This window comes from Mirounga leonina, unplaced genomic scaffold (genome assembly GCF_011800145.1).
Source record: "Mirounga leonina isolate KUSES-001 unplaced genomic scaffold, KU_Mleo_1.0 Mir_101595, whole genome shotgun sequence".
Lineage (NCBI taxonomy): Eukaryota > Metazoa > Chordata > Mammalia > Carnivora > Phocidae > Mirounga > Mirounga leonina.
Window position 1 is genome coordinate 9,244,546 of NW_023270158.1, and position 17,001 is coordinate 9,261,546.

Consider the following 17,001-nt stretch of genomic DNA (forward strand, 5'->3'; position numbering starts at 1 on the left):
GAAAGAGCTAAAGGTGAGACCTGAAACCATAAAAACCCTAGAAGAGAACACAGGCAGCAACTTCTTTGACATCAGCCATAGCAACTTCTTTCTAGACACATCTCCTGAAGCAAGGGAAACAAAAGCAAAAATAAACTACTGGCACTACATCAAAATAAAAAGCTTCTGCACAGGAAAGGAAACAATCAACAAAACTAAAAGGCAACCTATGGAATGGGAAAAGATAATTACAAATGACATATCTGATAAAGTATCCAAAATATATAAAAAACTTCTAAAATTCAATGCCCAAAAAATGAATACTCCAATTAAAAAATGGGCAGAAGACATGAATAGACATTTCACCAGAGAAGACATCCCAATGGCCAACAGACACATGAAAGGATGCTCAACATCACTCATTGTAGAGGGAAATGCAAATCAAAACTACAATGAGATATCACCTCACAGCTGTCAGAGTGGCTAAAACAACAACACAAAAAACAACAGGTGTCGGTAAGGATGTGGAGAAAGGGAACCCTCTTACACAGTGGTGGGTGCAGAAGAAACTGGGGCAGCCACTCTGGAAAACAGTATGGAGTTTCCTCAAGACATTAAAAATAGAGCTACCCTACAGTCCAGCAATTGCACTACTGGGTATTTACCCAAAGGATACAAAAATACTAATTCAAAGGGATACATGCACCCCGTGTTTATAGCAGCATTACCTACAATAGTCAAATTATGGAAACAGCCCAAGCGTCCATTGACTGATAAATGAATAAAGAAGATGTGGTATATAGATACAATTGACTATTACTCAGCCATAAAAAGGAATGAAATCTTTCCATTTGCAACAACATGGCTGGAGCTGGAGAATATTATGTTAGGCAAAATAAGTCAGTCAGAGAAAGACAAATACCATATGATTTCACTCAAAAGTGGAATTTAAGAAACAAAACAAACAAGCAGAGGGAAAAAATAAGAGAGAGAGAGACAAGTCAAGAAACAGACTCTTAATTATAGAGAACAAACTGATGGTTATCAGAGGAAAGGTGGGTTAATGGTGGGTATGTTAAATAGATGATGGGGATTAAGGAGTGCACATGCTGTGATGAGCACAGGGTGATGTATGGAAGTGTTAAATTACTATATTGTATGCCTGAAACTAATATAATACTATAGGTTAACTAACTGGAATTAAAATAAAAACTTTTTAAAAATTTAAATAAAAAATAAAGTAAAATAAGGGTGCCTTGGTGGCTCAGTTGGCTAAGCATCCAACTCTTGATTTCGGCTCAGATCATGATCTCAGGGTCGTGAGATCAAGCCCTGCACCGGGCTCCATGCCCAGCATTTAAGATTCTCTCTCTCCCTAATGATATACTATATGCTGGCTAACTGAACATAATAATAAATTAATAAAATTAAAATTAAAAATTAAAAAATTAAAAAGATTCTCTCCCTCTCTGCCTCCCCCACGCGAGCATGCTCTGTCTCTCTCAAAAAAATAAATTAAAATAAAATAAAATAAAAATAAAAAAGAGAAATTTGTCTATGTAAGAGTAACCAGAAAAGCTATGGGATTATCTGGGTTTTCCTCCCAGACCTAGGAAGAAGAGGTCCCCAACACAGTTCCCATAGGAAAAAGGTAAAGAATAAAGTTGCTTTCTTTTAGACCCCATTTATATCAGATCAATAGAAACCAGAATGAAGAAAAACTGATCAAATTCCAATTTGATAATGCTCCAAAATTACATGACATGCCAGAAGTCATAGTGAGGACTGCAGGAGAGCCATAAAGTCATCCACGCTGCAATATTTGATACCACAATGTGAGAGATGACACACTGTGACTTGTCAGCTCTCCACAAATATATTTTTCTGGTACTTTCTCAGAGTTCTTTGAAATGACAAAAAAAAAACTTGGAACCCCAATATGTCTCTTTACCTTAGGAAAACAGGGTACAAATGTGGAAACAGTGTATGACAGAATAAAGGCCTCCTCACAATGGTAGGCCTGGTTTGACTAGCTGAAGATGTGGTGAAATTAACAGCCAACAAATACCAAGTCTTTTTAAGAGGGCTTTAAATAGGGGTGCCTGGGGGCACCTGGATGGCTCAGTTGGTTAAGCATCTGCCCTCAGCTCAGGTCATGATTCCAGGGTCCTGGGATCAAGTCCTTCATCAGGCTCCCTGCTCAAGTCCTTCATCAGGCTCTCCTTTTCCCTGTACCCCTCCACCCTACTTGTGCTCTTTCTCGATATCTCTCTCTCTCTCAAATAAATAAATAAAATATTTAAATAGGGGTGCCTGGGTGGCTCAGTTGGTTAAGCATCTGCCTTTGGCTCAGGTCATGATCTCAGGGTCCTGGGATCAAGCCCCACGTTGGGCTCTCTGCCTGCCATTCTGCCTGCTTGTTCTCTCTCTCTCCCTCTCTCTCTCTCTCTCTCTCTCTCTCTAAATTAAAAAAAAATTTTTTTAAGAGGGCTTTAAATATATGAAACAGGCTGCCTCAGAAAAGCCACAAGGCTAAACACACAGGCTTGAAAGTGTAGAGACAACATCACACTAGAGAGAATCCAATATATAAATTCTCTCTAAGAATAACTGGTAGGACTCAGGCCTAGAGAGAAATGAAGGCAGTCACACATGTGGTCTGCATTCTTCCTGACAACTCCAATAAGATGAGAAAAAGTATACTGGCTCTTCCCCACTTTACCTGACCATGACTTTCTGAAAATTCTCCATCTCCTCTTTCCTCCACTTCACCCCCAAATTCCCCTTTCTCTATTTTTCACTACTCCTCTCCTATTTTCACTCATTCTGTCTAGTCATATTTATAAAGTATGCAGTGGTTCTCTAATTTGGGTCAGGATCCCAAAGCTACAAGGGGCCTGACATTTAGTATCAGGAGTTGTACTGAGGCTTTATATTTATCACCCCATTTCAGTTTCACACATAGTGAGGGTCATGAAACATCTCCCACCTACACTAGAGAAAACTGAGGGTCAGAGAGATTAAATATCTCTCCCACTGACACAGAGCCAATAAACAGTAGGTGTCAACTGGAAGTAAGAAGAAGTTTTTCAATATTCAGGAGTTGGGGGTTATGATTATTATTCTAGATTGGGTTTCTAACCTCTTGGAAGTAACCATAAGATAGGTTATTTAAAAGTAAACAACTGCTGGGACTTCCTGAGATTTCTTCCCATACATAGGAAGAACAGATCCCCAAGCCAGCTTTCACACATGAAGAGAAGAAGAAAGTTACTTTCCCTTTATACCCATGAAGGTAATCTCAACAATAACACAATTACAGTCACAGTGAACAAATTCCCATCAGAATATACTCCGAATCAATTGGACAGGCAGGCAATCATAGTGAGGAGTGTGGGAAAGGACTCCATTCTGGACTATTTGAAAGCTCAAGGCAGATTACAATACATGGTGACTTCTCAGTGATGAACAAACCTACTGTTCTATTAGACATTGAAAATATGAAAAATAAAAAAGCCCCCCTGAGAAAATCCATTAGTACAACAAATTCCCCTCCTTGACATGGGGAGGTGAATTTCACACTGGAGAGGATCCTTCAAGAATAAAAAGAGGGCTTCTAACCCAGAGAAGAGCTGAATGCATTCACATATGTGACAGGGTGGGCATGCAACCTGGTAATCCAGAAAAGGACAGAATGAAGGGACACTGCGTTACACCCATATTATACCCACTTTGTCTTCCTGGATTTCTCCCAGTTCAACCCCCTTTTCTCCTGTCCTTCCCCTTTTTGCTCGTTGTCTCTTTTACCCTATGCCTCTAGGATTCTCATTCATTATGCTGAGTAATATCTACCGAAAAATGCAGTGGTTCTCACACTGACAACTGGATTCTAATCTCAAGGACACTTTTCTAACAGTGGCTGGGCTGGGAAAATCCTAGTGGAATCTATTTCCACATACTCATCTTCCGTACATGTGGTTTCCTAAATTAGATCTGCCCTCAAATGACCATGGAACACATCCAGGTTCTCCTCCCATCCTTTTCACTATCAACTTGTCCCATTTTAACCTGCAGGATCAACTATATTTTTCCAAGAATACACTCCAGCCTCAGAAGCCTCTGGAACTAAAAGGTTAAAAATTTCATCAAGTAAATTTGTCAAAAGCAGCTGACACCTTGAATGCCCACTCCATGCAGGAGCTGACACCAGGGCCCAATCTAGAGATAGGGCCATCAGACATGCCACCACTATTTCACTGCGAATTTGGAATCACACTTCCTACCTGGCAACTCGACACCTAACATGTCATGACACAGAAGGCAGTAGAAGTACAAATAGGGGGAAATGGTTTTTGCAAAATTCCAGGACCACACATGGATTGACTAGACACCGGAAGCTACAGTGAATTTAAAAGCCAACAAATACCAATCTTTTCAGGGGGCCTTAAAAATATAAAAGATGCTCTCAGAGAATACCCACTAGTCTAACTACTTTACTTGAACATTAATGGAAAGGAGATAATTCAATATAAACTTCTGAAAACCACCAGAACAGTTCTAGTCCAGAGAGAACAGAAGGAAGTCAGTATGTGGCAGGGCCTGTGTACACGCTGACATCTCACAGAATTATGGGATGAAGGAACACTGGCTTGCCCCCAATTTGAAATATGTAAAGGAAATGTACCCTCCATACCTACAATTAAGGGTACAACGAAAGAAAGGGCTATGGGTCAGTCACATCTCTGAAAGTCTGTCTTGACCTGAATATTGAAAGCAACTCGTCCTCTGATAATAAGCATTGACAGAGGCTCCCAAGACCCGAACAATAAATGCCTAGAACTCTATATTATAAGGTGAGGCGCTATGTTAACTAGATAAAACCTGACCAAAATTAGGTCTGCTACCATTAACCCACTAAGTGGAAGTGGAAGAAAGGAGGAAAGAAATTTTGAGAGTTATCGGTGTGATAGGCATTATCTTCACTGTCCTGAATCTGGGCCTCCTCCCACTTTCCCCAACCTCAAAATCAAACATCTGGGAGACTCCTGCTGGGGAAATGCTACATTTAGAGGCCAAACTGATGGAAAAGAGAAAAGGGCTGGGTAGAAAGGTGATGCTGAATGTGCTAGAAAAACAGTCTGAAGAGCACAGATTTCAGCAAGGGGGTCTAAGTCTCTAGATCCTCCTCCTGTCATTAGCAATACGGACGTGGCCAGACAGGCTTGAAACACAGGGTTGGTCATAGATAACCTGGTGATCTTCATAGGCAAGGAGCTGAGCACATACCCTCCCATTGGGCATTTTCCCAAATACAACTGCCATATCATTTTTCCTCGTTCACTCTACTTACGAACCTCAGTACATTCTGCACAACCTACTGACCCTCGTCACCAAATACTTTATCAGTGAGGTCTGCTACTGCCCCTAGGTCCTGTTCCATACTTGACTAGCCAACCTGCAGGATCCTGCCTGTAGTTTTCCAAAAGGGCACTGTGACCTTACCAGCCTCCAGGAAAAAGGAGTTTAAAATCCCAGAGTCTATCTGCCAAAAACAGGTGGGACCATCTGCCAAAAACAGGTGTAATTTTCCCTCTTTTATGGTAAGACAAACAGGAATTTCAGCAGCCCTACTGTAGCAGCAACAAATGTCTCAGAAACACAGAACACTGTAGTTTGGGAAAGACAGCAGTTGCTCTTTGGCTACACGGGATACAGTGTGCAAACCCACCTACCTGCTTCAAGTATCGTGACTGGCAGGGAAGCCCTGAATTTTGTTGCAGACTGTAAGTCTCCTTACTGGTGGGCATCCAAGGCCATAGAGAATAACACCTTCAACTTGCCAATCAACAAGATATCATAATACCATGAAAGTGTGGAACATCAGGGAATTTTTTTCCTTGATACCATGTGAACATACACAATTCAGCACAGAACACATTACAATACCAGTTACATATTAGTACACAGAGCAGATGGTGAATAGGCTGCACTCGCAGGCCTCTCAGTGACAAAATCACTTTTCACTTTTCCTCTTTTCACAAGTTCTCTCAGCTGCTTTCAGACACTTTCTGCAAAAACAGAGACCAGGGATATTTTTACGTAGACGCCCCCACACCAGCTTCCTGGAGACCATCTACTCTCCTCAGTTGGAAGCTCAGGATATAAAGGGGTTGCGGGGGGGGCATGCGGTGGGAGCAACTGGCACTAGTAAGCACTGATTAGCACATACTTTCAGACATTCTCTGGCCCACAAAAAGGTACTTTTAAAAACAATTAGGCATTAATTGGATGGGTGATTTTAATTCTACCTCTACCTGCCTAACCCTCCAAACTCTTTCAACAGGTAGCATACACAATGGCCTCCCAGAAAACCTATCTTACTCCTAAACTGGCCCAGACACCCTAGAAGAGGTTGGACAGTGGGAGGACCCTTATGCTCCCTGTCACCCACCATGTAGATAAGGAATGTGTGACCAGATCCTGGGGAGCCACACCTCTCGTAACCTGGCCCACACTGATCCAGGGCAGCATGGATTTCAACTAATCTGACCTTACTGTGTTACCACACAGATCGGGAGAGTCTCATCTCATCCACTGATCCAACCAGGGTCAACCCAAGTGCCATGGATCCCTGGTACCTTATCCTTTCTAACATAGAATGCACAATGCCCTAGTGGGGGGGACCCTTCAGACTCTCTCACTCACCCGGATTACAGGATGCACTACCAGATCCTAAGGAATCTATCTGAGGCCCAAACCAGGCCAGAGTGGCCTCTTGTCTAATAAAAGGGCATCATAATTTTTTGGGCCACACATTCCAGACCAAATCTGTCATCTCATGCACAGAGACATGCAAGGCCAAAGCCAGAGCCCAAATTATTATTCCACTAAAAACACAAAAAACTTTTAATATTTTAATACTTTAATACTTAAAAAAAAAAAAAAAAAACAGTAAAATGAAGAATAAAGCAAAAGCACCAGCTTCCCACAATTCTTGTCCCACACACCAAAACAAAGAGGGTAACTTAAGACCTCAGTTTGAGTTGTAGGATACCCCCTTATGGAGAACCACCTCTAGGCTGCAGCTAAGTGCTTTTCTATCCTGCAGCTCTATACTCATATGAGGGCAGGGCAGAAATTCCCATATCTCAACAGACCCTGAGATGATGAGAAAAATGGCCTCATGAGGATGACGATTGGAATGGTTGACTCAAGGGCAACCTTTCAGAAAGCTTCACTTGTGTTCCCTGGATTCATGTAGAAAGAGTAGCAGAAGCTAGAATTGTCCCTGGCAATAAAGACAGAAGGAGGCTGACATGGGAGAGAACTGCACGTCCCCCAGCTGAAGAAAGAAATGTCCGCAAAGCCAAACTGTGGAAAGAGCCGAGATGCCCTTCAACAGATGAATGGATAAAGAAGATGTGGTCCATATATACAATGGAGTATTACTCAGCCATCAGAAAAGATGAATACCCAACTTTTACATCAACATGGATGGGACTGGAGGAGATTATGCTAAGTGAAATAAGTCAAGCAGAGAAAGTCAACTATCATATGGTTTCACTTATTTATGGAACATAAGGAATAGCATGGAGGACATTAGAAGGAAGGGAAAAATGAAGGGGGGAAATCGGAGGGAGAGATGAACCATGAGAGACCATGGACTCCGAGAAACAAACTGAGGGTTTTAGAGGGGAGGGGGGTGGGGGGATGGGTTAGCCCAGTGATGGGCATTAAGGAGGACACGTACAACATGGAGCACTGGGGTGTTATATGAAAACAATGAATCGTGGATCACTACATCAAAAACTAATGATGTATTGTATGGTGACTAACATAACATAATAAAATAAAATTTAAAATAATAATAATAATATTTTGAGAAGGGAAAATTATGTACATGCAAAATATAGGAACAAGATGGAAACATTGGAACATAGCTGTATAAACTCAAATAAAATATTAGCAAACCAGAAAAAAAAAAAAATGTATTTTCCAAAGTTCACATGTAGACCCTGAAAAAGGAACAACAGTGGGCATTTTCTCAACCCTCATGGGGGGGCGACAAAGATTACTCCCCCCTTGCCTCAAACTAAGTACAGACAGTTTCAGAAAGCTTGATGTATGTCCCCTGGAGTTAGGGGGACAGTGGGACTAGTGTGTGACTCACAGAAATGAAGCTGAGAGCCTGAGGCAGGAACCAACTGGGTCTGAAGATACAAGAGAGGACTGGCTCGGAGCAAAGAGCACTTCTAACAGCTGCTATGAGAACAGCTGTGTTTTATATGGTCCACACACAGACTCTGCACAAGTGAGTGGACTAAGACTGTCTTAAAAGTAAAGCACCCAAGAGGGGCACCTGGAGACAGAAAACCCCAATCCAAGAGAGGCCTACAAAAGCCCGAATGTTTAGGGGAGTTTAATGTCCAGAGAGAAGCTGCACCCATGGTCCCTTCAGATAAAGGGACACAGGCACTAGTCTCTAACTGACACAGGACAAGAAGATACGGGTAGAGCTGCCCTGCGGAGGAAAGGTCTCTGTTTTCCAAAGTCAGTATGTGCACCCTGAGGAAGCGATAATAGTGGGCATTTTCTTCACCTTCATGAGGACAGGACAAGGATTACTTCTTCCTACCTTAATCAAATATAAACAACCTGGAGAAAGCTCAACTCGAGTCTTCTTCAGTTAGCCGGACACCAGAACTAATGCCTGACTCATGCAAATAAGTCAGGAGTCGAGGGCTGGAAATGTCCAGCTAGAAGCTACACTAAGAGGGCTTGATTGAAGGAGAACTACACTATGACTACATGCACAGAAGGATGGTGGTTTCCATGGTTGACATGAGAACCCTGTACAAGTGAGTGTATCAGCTGTCTTAAAAGGAAGGAACCAAGATAGAGCACCCAGAGAAGTAATGACCCCAACAGAAATGTGGGTCACAAGAGACTAGGGGCTAAGGTGGAGTCTGGGGGCCAGTTAGAGCAAAGGCACATGATAAGGCAGGAGCCAGCAGTCTGAGGTCCCTTTAAGAAGCTCAAAATGTGCCCATGAAAATGTCAGCTCAGGATTTCACTGTCACAACCCCAAAACTACATTACAACTTTACAGATCATGCCAGGGTGTGCTCTTCTCCACACACCTCTCCCCCTGGAGATCACATCTAGAGTGGTGATCAAGGAATGGAGGGAGGAGTAAAGAGAGGAAAGGCAAAAATAAGTACTATATCCATCCTATGAACACATATACACAGATCACTAACAAGATGACAAAACCCATGAAGGCACCAGTTGGTTTAGACAGAAACTCCTAGTATTCAGGAACATAGTGTTTTGATTGTTATAGTACACTTCAAGCTGCTTGGAAGGGACCACAGGATGGTTGGTTATTTAAGAGTTAACAGTTGGCTATGGGACCTTCTGGAAATTTCCTCCCAGACTAGGGACGAACAGATCCCCCAGGAAGTTTTCATGCATAAGTAGAAAGAGAAAAGGTTATTTTCTCTTTACACTTGTCAAAGGATACTCAACAGACTGTTGATGAAGACCTATTCCAGAGGAAAACCCATTTTTTGGAAAAGCTTCTGTTTTCCCTCCAACAACTGTAGGACAGCAATATCAAAAAAGTATCCCCAAAAAGAAACACTTTTGGAAAGGGCTGTGCAAATGTGTATAGATAACTCTAGAAAAGGTCACCTCAACTCTGAAACAGGAAATGATGAGGTCCCACTTCACAGCTATGATGCTCAAATGAGAGCATGCCATTTCAGCCTACAGAATATCACCTATATTTTTCCAACAGAATATTGTGGCCTTAACCTCCAAGAAGAAGGAGTTAAAAATCCTGTGGGATCAATCTGTCAAAAGCTTCTGAAAGCTCAAGAGCTTGGGCCAGGGACCCACATGAAGACAGGTCACTTCAAGGAACATTCGCTGCCATGTGCCCAAACTTGGGCTCAGGCTTTCTGGCCTGGTAAGGAGCCCAGAGAGCCTGGAGGACTGATACGGTACTACACAAATTGCAGAAGGAACATAAAGGCGAGGAACTGGTGTCCACTGAAACAAAGCACTACCTACACTGGCCAGCCAGACTGACTAGACCCATTAAGCTGCAGTGATTTCAACAACCAACAAATACTGAGACTTTTTAAGGGGCCTTTAAATTTACAAAACAGGTGCCCTGAGAGAACCCAAAAGGCTAAACACTGAGGCTTGAAAGCACATAGACAACATCACAACGGGGATGTTCCTCTATGGAAATTTTCTCTGAGAACAATCAGGAGAATTCTGGTCCAGAGATAGATGGAGGCAGTCACATATGTGAGGGATCTCCATGCACCCTGAAAACTCCTACAAGGATGGGATAAAGGGAGACAGCCTTCCCTCACTTTACCCCAGTGTGACTTCCCAGTACCCTCCTAGGCCCCTACTTTCCTCTCCTTTTCTGCCATATTTCAACCTTGTGTTACACATCAGTTTCTTTAGTATGATGCTGATAGCCCTAGCAACCAAAGTAAAAGTAATTAAACAGGAAATTATGAAAATTTTTGAAATTTTGTGTCAAAGAACAGTATCAAAAAGTGAAGACGGATCCACAAAGTGAGAAAATATATTTGCAAATTATATCTGAGAAGGTTGTAGTACCCAGAACAAAGAACTCTTAAAACTCTATAAACAAAAGACAACCCAGTTAAACAACGGGCAAACATATGAATGGACGTTTCTCCAAAGACAATATACAAATGGCCAAAATGCACATGAAAAGATGCTTGACCTCATTAGTCATTAGGCAAATGCAAATCAAAACCACAACGAGATACTACTTCACACACAGTAGGATAGCTATCATCAAACACATGGACAATAACAAGTGTTTGCAACCATTTGGAGAAATCAGAATGCTTGAACATTACTAGCATGCGATGGTGTCGCTGCTGTAGAAAACACTTGAGGGCGCCTGGGTGGCTCAGTTGGTTGAGCGACTGCCTTCGGCTCAGGTCATGATCCTGGAGTCCCGGGATCGAGTCCCAGGATCGAGTCCCACGTCGGGCTCCCTGCTCAGCGGGGAATCTGCTTCTCCCTCTGACCCTCCCCCCTCTCATGCTCTCTCTCTCATTCTCTCTCTCTCAAATAAATAAATAAAATCTTTAAAAAAAAAAAGAAAGAAAGAAAACACTTGAAAAGGGCCTTAAAAAGTTAAACGGAGTTACCATACGGTCCAGCAATTCCAGTATAGATATACCCAAGACAACTGAAAAATATGTTCACACAAAAACTTATACTCAAATGTTCATGGCAACATTATTCATAATAGCCAAAAGTAGAAACAACCCAAATGTCCATCAGCTGAAGAACAGATAAACAAAATGAGCTTTATAATGGATCATTACTCACCCATAAAAAGAGTGAAGGCAGAGCACAGACGATTCTTAGAGCAGAAAAATACTCTGTATGATATTATAATGATGGATATATGTCATTATTCATCTGTCCAAACCCACAGAATGCACTACACCAAGGGTGAACCCTAAGGTGAATTAGGGACTTAGGGTGATTATGATGTGTCAGTGTAGGTTCATACTCAGTAAAAATGTACCATTCTGGTGAGTCATTTTGATAATGGGGACGCTATACATGTGTGGGAGTGGGGGGCATATGGGCAATCTTTGTACCTTCTCCTCAATTTTGTTATAAACCTAGAACTGCTCTAAAAACAAAATCTTTTAAAAAGAGAAATGAATGATTGACTCATGCTGCAACATGGAGGAACCTTGAACACATTCTGATATATATATGAAAGAAGTCATTCCCAAAAGACTATTGTATAATCCCATTTATAGCAAATGCCCACAATAGGCAAATCCTTAGAGTCAGATAGTAGATTTGTGGTTGTCAGGTGACACAAAGTAGAGGGAACTAAGAGTGATAGCTAAAAGGTATGGAGTATCATTTTGAGGTAATAGAAATGTTCTGGAATAAGATAGCAGAAAGAGTTGTACAACAATGAACATACTAAAAATCACTGTATGTATGTGAATTGTATTTCAAAAGTTGCAAAATTAAACAGTAATGAATATTTATCAAACTCACTGTTTGTGTGGGTCACAATATTCAGGAACTGCTGAGCTGGGTGGTTCTGGCCCAGGGCATAGCATGAGGCTACAGTCAGAGGTCCCTGGGGCTGCAGTCATCAGAATCTGTTGGAGCTGCAAGATTTGGTTCCAAGGAGGTGCAGTCACAAGGGTTGCAAGGTGGTGCTGGTAGTTCATGGGAGGCCTCAGTTTCTTCCCATATGGGTTTCTCCACAAGCTACTTGAGTGTCCTCGTGACTTGGTAGATGACTTCTAGAATGAGAGAGGGACAAATGTTGCTACCAAGCAAATGACAAAAGGTTTCAGAAAGCTGGTGTCTCCTATAAGTTGAAGATCACAGGAACTAGTGTCTAACTCAACACAAGTTAAGTCTAGAGGCTGTGGCTGAAACTGTCCTTACCAGATGGGACAATAAAATGACAGCCTTAGATGCAAACTGAACTGCCAGAAAATGCAGAAAAAAACTATGTTTCTAGAGAACAAATGTGGACCCCACAAAAGACAGTGGCCTGATTGTTATAAAAGGAAAAGCAGGAGCACCTCAGTGGCTCAGTCGATTAAGTGTCTGCCTTCAGCTCAGGTCATGATCCCAGGGTCCTGGGATGGAGTCCCACATCAGGCTCCCTGCTCAGCAGGGAGCCTGCTTCTCCCCCCTCCCTTTTCCCCTCCCCCTACTCATGCACTCTCTCTCTTGCTCACTCTCACAAATAATCTTTAAAAAATTGAGTAAGAGGGACACCTGGGTGGCTCAGTCATTAAGCGTCTGCCTTCGGCTCAGGTCATGATCCCAGGGTCCTGGGATTGAGTCCCACATCGGGCTCCTTGCTCAGTGAGGAGCCTGCTTCTCCCTCTCCCTCTGCTGCTCCCCCTGCTTGTGCTCTCTCTCTCTGACAAATAAATAAATAAAAATCTTTTAAAAAAATTGAGTAAGAGATTTTCATAGACATTTCTCCAAAGACAATATACAAATCACCAATAAGCTCAAGAAAAGTTGTTCAACATCATTAGTCATTTGGTAAATGCCAATCAAAACCACCATGAGATACTGCTCACACCCACTAGGATGACTATAACCCAAACAATATAAACTACCAGCTGTTGAATAGGATGTAGAGAAACCAGACCCATCACACATTGCTGGTATGACTGTAAAATCGTACAGCTGCTTTGGAAAACACTTTGACAGTATTTTAAAAAGTTCAACATAGAGTTACCATATAGCCCAGCAATTACAGTCTTAGATATACACCCAAGAGCGCTGAAAACGTATGTTCACATAAAAACTTGCACGAGGGGCACCTGGGCAGTTCAGCTGGTTGAGCACCTGACTCTCGATTTTGGCTCAGGTCATGATCTCGGGGTTGTGGGATCGAGCCCTGAGTCGGGCTCCACACTCGGCGCAGAGTGTGCTTGAGATTCTCTCTCTCCCTCTCCCCATGTCTCTCCCCGCAACTCACACTCTCTAAATAAATAAATAAAATCTTATTAAAAAAAACCTTGCACAAGAATATTCATAGCACCATTATTTCATAGTAGTCTAAAAGTATAAACAACCAGGGCACCTGGCTGGCTCATTCGGTAGAGCATGCAACTCTTTGATCTTGGGGTCATGGGTTCATGCCCCACGCTGGGTATGGAGATTAAAATACATAAAGGAATTAATGGATGAATAAATAAAAGGATAAACAACCTAAAAACCCATCAATTTATGAGTGGGTAAACAAAATTAGTACATCCATACAATGGAATACTATTCAGCCACAAAAAGGAATGAAGTATCAATACATGCTACAACATGGAAACCATTGAGCTTAAATGAAAGAAGCCACACACAAAAAGATAAATATGTGATTCTACTTTATGAGGTACCAGCAGTAGTGAAATTCTGAGATGAAAAGTAGAATGGTGGTTTCCAGGGGCTGAGGGGAGGAGAGAATGGAGAGTTACTGTTTAATGGGTATAGCTTCAATTTGGGAAGATGAAAAAATCTGAAGCATACTAAAAACTGTGGAGTTGAGTGCACAACAATGTGAACAAACTTAATGTCGCTGAACTATACTCTTAATGGTTAAAATGGTATTCCGGTATGTATATTTTACCACAATAAAAAAAAAAGGAATGAAGTACCAGTACATGCTACAACACAGATGAGCCTTGAAAGCATTATACTTAAGTGAGAGAAACCAGACACAAAGGGACACACATTGTAAGATTCCATTTATATGAATATGAGATGTCCAGAATAGGCTAATCTATAGAGAGAGGAAGCAGATTAGTCATTGCCAGGGGCTAGAGGGAAAGGAGGAATTAACTACTAAAAGCATAAAGTTTCTTTTGGGGGGTGACGGAAATGTTCTGGAATTAAATAGTGGTGAGCGCAAAGCACAACATGATGACTATGCTAAAACCACTGAATTATACATTTTAAAATTTTAAATTACATGTTTTAGGAATTTTCTTTCAAAAAAAGTTTGGACAGAAAGTCTTCCCCCAGAATGAGTAATCTAAGTGCAAGACAGAAACTATCCTTTTTATGACCGAGCTTCCCAAGTCACAAAGCATTTCTCCTGTCATATGCATCAGAAGTGAGTCCTAAGTTGTGAAGCCATAGCTGCCTGGGACTCCCCCCTCCAAAGGACCTCTTAATCATTTCTAGGGCTTGGTCGGTACGCTTGAATGTTTTTAAGCTCCCCAGGTGTTTCTGAGATGCATCCTATATATAGAACCACCCCCTCCGTGCCTGATAATTTTGTATTATTACTATGGGCAGCTGACTCCAGCTGGACGGTCAGTGCCCTGGGGGCAGGGCCCCAACCTCCAGCTCCCTCGCGACTGCCACTGTGACAGCATAATGTCTGCCTACACAAGGCAGGAGCTCAGGGGCTTTCATTGGACAGAAGGATTCAGAGCAACCGCCACCTAGAATGTCCTCTGCCAAGGAGTTCCAGGGGAGCTAAGGGGAGCACAGTTTGTGCCTGAGAGCTGGCCGCCCTGGCCACTCTCACCAGCGGGCAGGAAGGTCGCTGGGCCCACTTGGTGGGCAGCCCTTGCTGCCAACTGGGGCACCTCAGCTCAGCCTAGAACGGAGGTGTCAGGAAATAACACTCTCCTCAAGCTTCCTCTCCCAGTTCTCAAACGTAGAGACCCAGCCTAGGGCCTAGAATTCACTGAGACTTGGTGGCTGTCCAGCAGTCAGCATGGATCACCGAAGCCGACCTCGGGGCATAGGTCTGAGCCGAATCCCTGGGGCTCAGTCCCGAACCGCTCGGATCCCGCTCCCCTTCCATGTGGAACAGGAGGCCAGGGAAGGAGAAGAATGGGAACAACGAGAGCAACCTCGTCAGAGGACTCCTGTCTACACCCCCCCGGAAAGTGAAGAATTGTCAGACAATGTTATGGGTAAGAACAAGCTTACCCCCCGCCTCAGAAAAGAGAGGTAGCTTCATATTTTCCTTCTCTGCCCACAAGAAAGAGGTGTCAGGAAACAAAAACCAGAGCATAAAATGGGCAGAACTGGGGTGAGAGATGAGTCTGAAAGGGCAGGTTTCCTATTGCCTCAAAGGGCTGTCACAAGGACCAAGGATGTAATTTGTGAAAGCAACTGGAAGCGAAGACAGGCTGTTGGGAACATTGGGTGTCATTTAGAAAATCAAGTGCTTAGGATAGCAAACGCTCACAGAGTGCCAGGAGCCTTGGGAAACAAAGATGAATACACATCGATTTCAACCCCAGGGAGCTGTCTAGTAGAAGAAAGACAAACTGTTAGGATGGCTTCTGCAGAATTCAGAAAAATGACAAGAGCTCAGGGGAAGATTGAAAGGATGGGGGCGGGGCATAAGGGCTGCCAGTGGCCGCTGTCTTTCTGGTGTGTGTTGTATCTCTCCCCCCAGTTCTCACCTGCCATCCTAACAAATGGGTGAGTGAGGGGGTTAACTGCTGGGAGAAAGGGTTCTCAAGGAACTTACCAAGTCTTAATTTTTTTTAAATTATACACACCTTGAGACAGTCTTAAGTCACCAAACTGACTTTCCTGCTGGAAGAGTCCTTTCTCACTGGATGAGAATAAATGGTCTCCAGATACGGCTTTTCAGGTTAGACCTTTCTTCAAGTTTTCCCGGGACGTAAAAGGGATCCAACGGGAGGGGGAGTCATCGCTGTTGACCCGCTCACTGCAAGGAAAAGGAGAGTAAATGTTAAAGGTATAAAATGCAAGCCTTTCTAGGGCAGAACGGTTTGTTTCAGCTTTTGGCGGGGGGGGGGGGGGGGGGCAGGCTGGCATGCAGAAGCGAGGCTTCCGGCAAGAGGTGGGCACCGAAGGGTGAGAGGATCTAAAACAGTGCTGAGTGCAAAAGACCAGTCACCAGCAAGGGCCGGAGGCCATCTCCAGCTAAGCTTTGTAGAAGAAATGGGCCTGCAAGGATGAGCAGCGTCTAAAACAATGCTGAGGGCGGACGAGACACGGTGGACGCCACAAATTGGTCTTCCTGGGGTTAGGAACCACCTGGCCGGGGTCTGGCCCCAGAGCACAGGCGCAAAGACCCGCGGGGTCGGGTTGGAGCTGGGGGCCTGAGGGAGCGAAAGAGGGGGTAGGGTGCCAGGGACCTTCAGCCCTATTCCCATCAAACTCTTCCAAGGTATACAATGGGCTGGACTGGGGTAAGGGTTGAGCTTGGAAAAAATAAGGTTTCCTATCTGCTTCAAAGGGTTGTCACAAGGAACAAGGATATATGTGAAAGCAACTGGAAGCTAAGACAGGCTGTTGGGAACATTAGGTGTCATTTAGAAAATCAAGTTCTTACGATAGCAAATGCTCACAGAGTGTCAGGTGCCTTGGGAAACAAAGATGAATTACGCAACGATTTCAACCCCAGGGAGCTGACAGTCTAATGGAGGAAACAGGATGACTTTTGCGGGATTCAGAAAGAAGACAAGG

General features: G+C 43.2%; 1 long non-coding RNA gene across 1 annotated transcript in view; it reads right to left on the minus strand.

Moving 5' to 3' along the window:
• The window catches only part of LOC118007710, a 621,984-nt gene extending 605,786 nt beyond the window's left edge, over window positions 1-16,198 (minus strand). The window contains exons 1-2 of the long non-coding RNA XR_004678464.1: window positions 16,065-16,198; window positions 12,067-12,320 (exon numbers count right to left, since the gene is read on the minus strand). This is a non-coding gene — a long non-coding RNA (uncharacterized LOC118007710). The remainder of the gene's footprint in view (window positions 1-12,066; window positions 12,321-16,064) is intronic.
• Window positions 16,199-17,001: the final 803 nt, after the last annotated feature.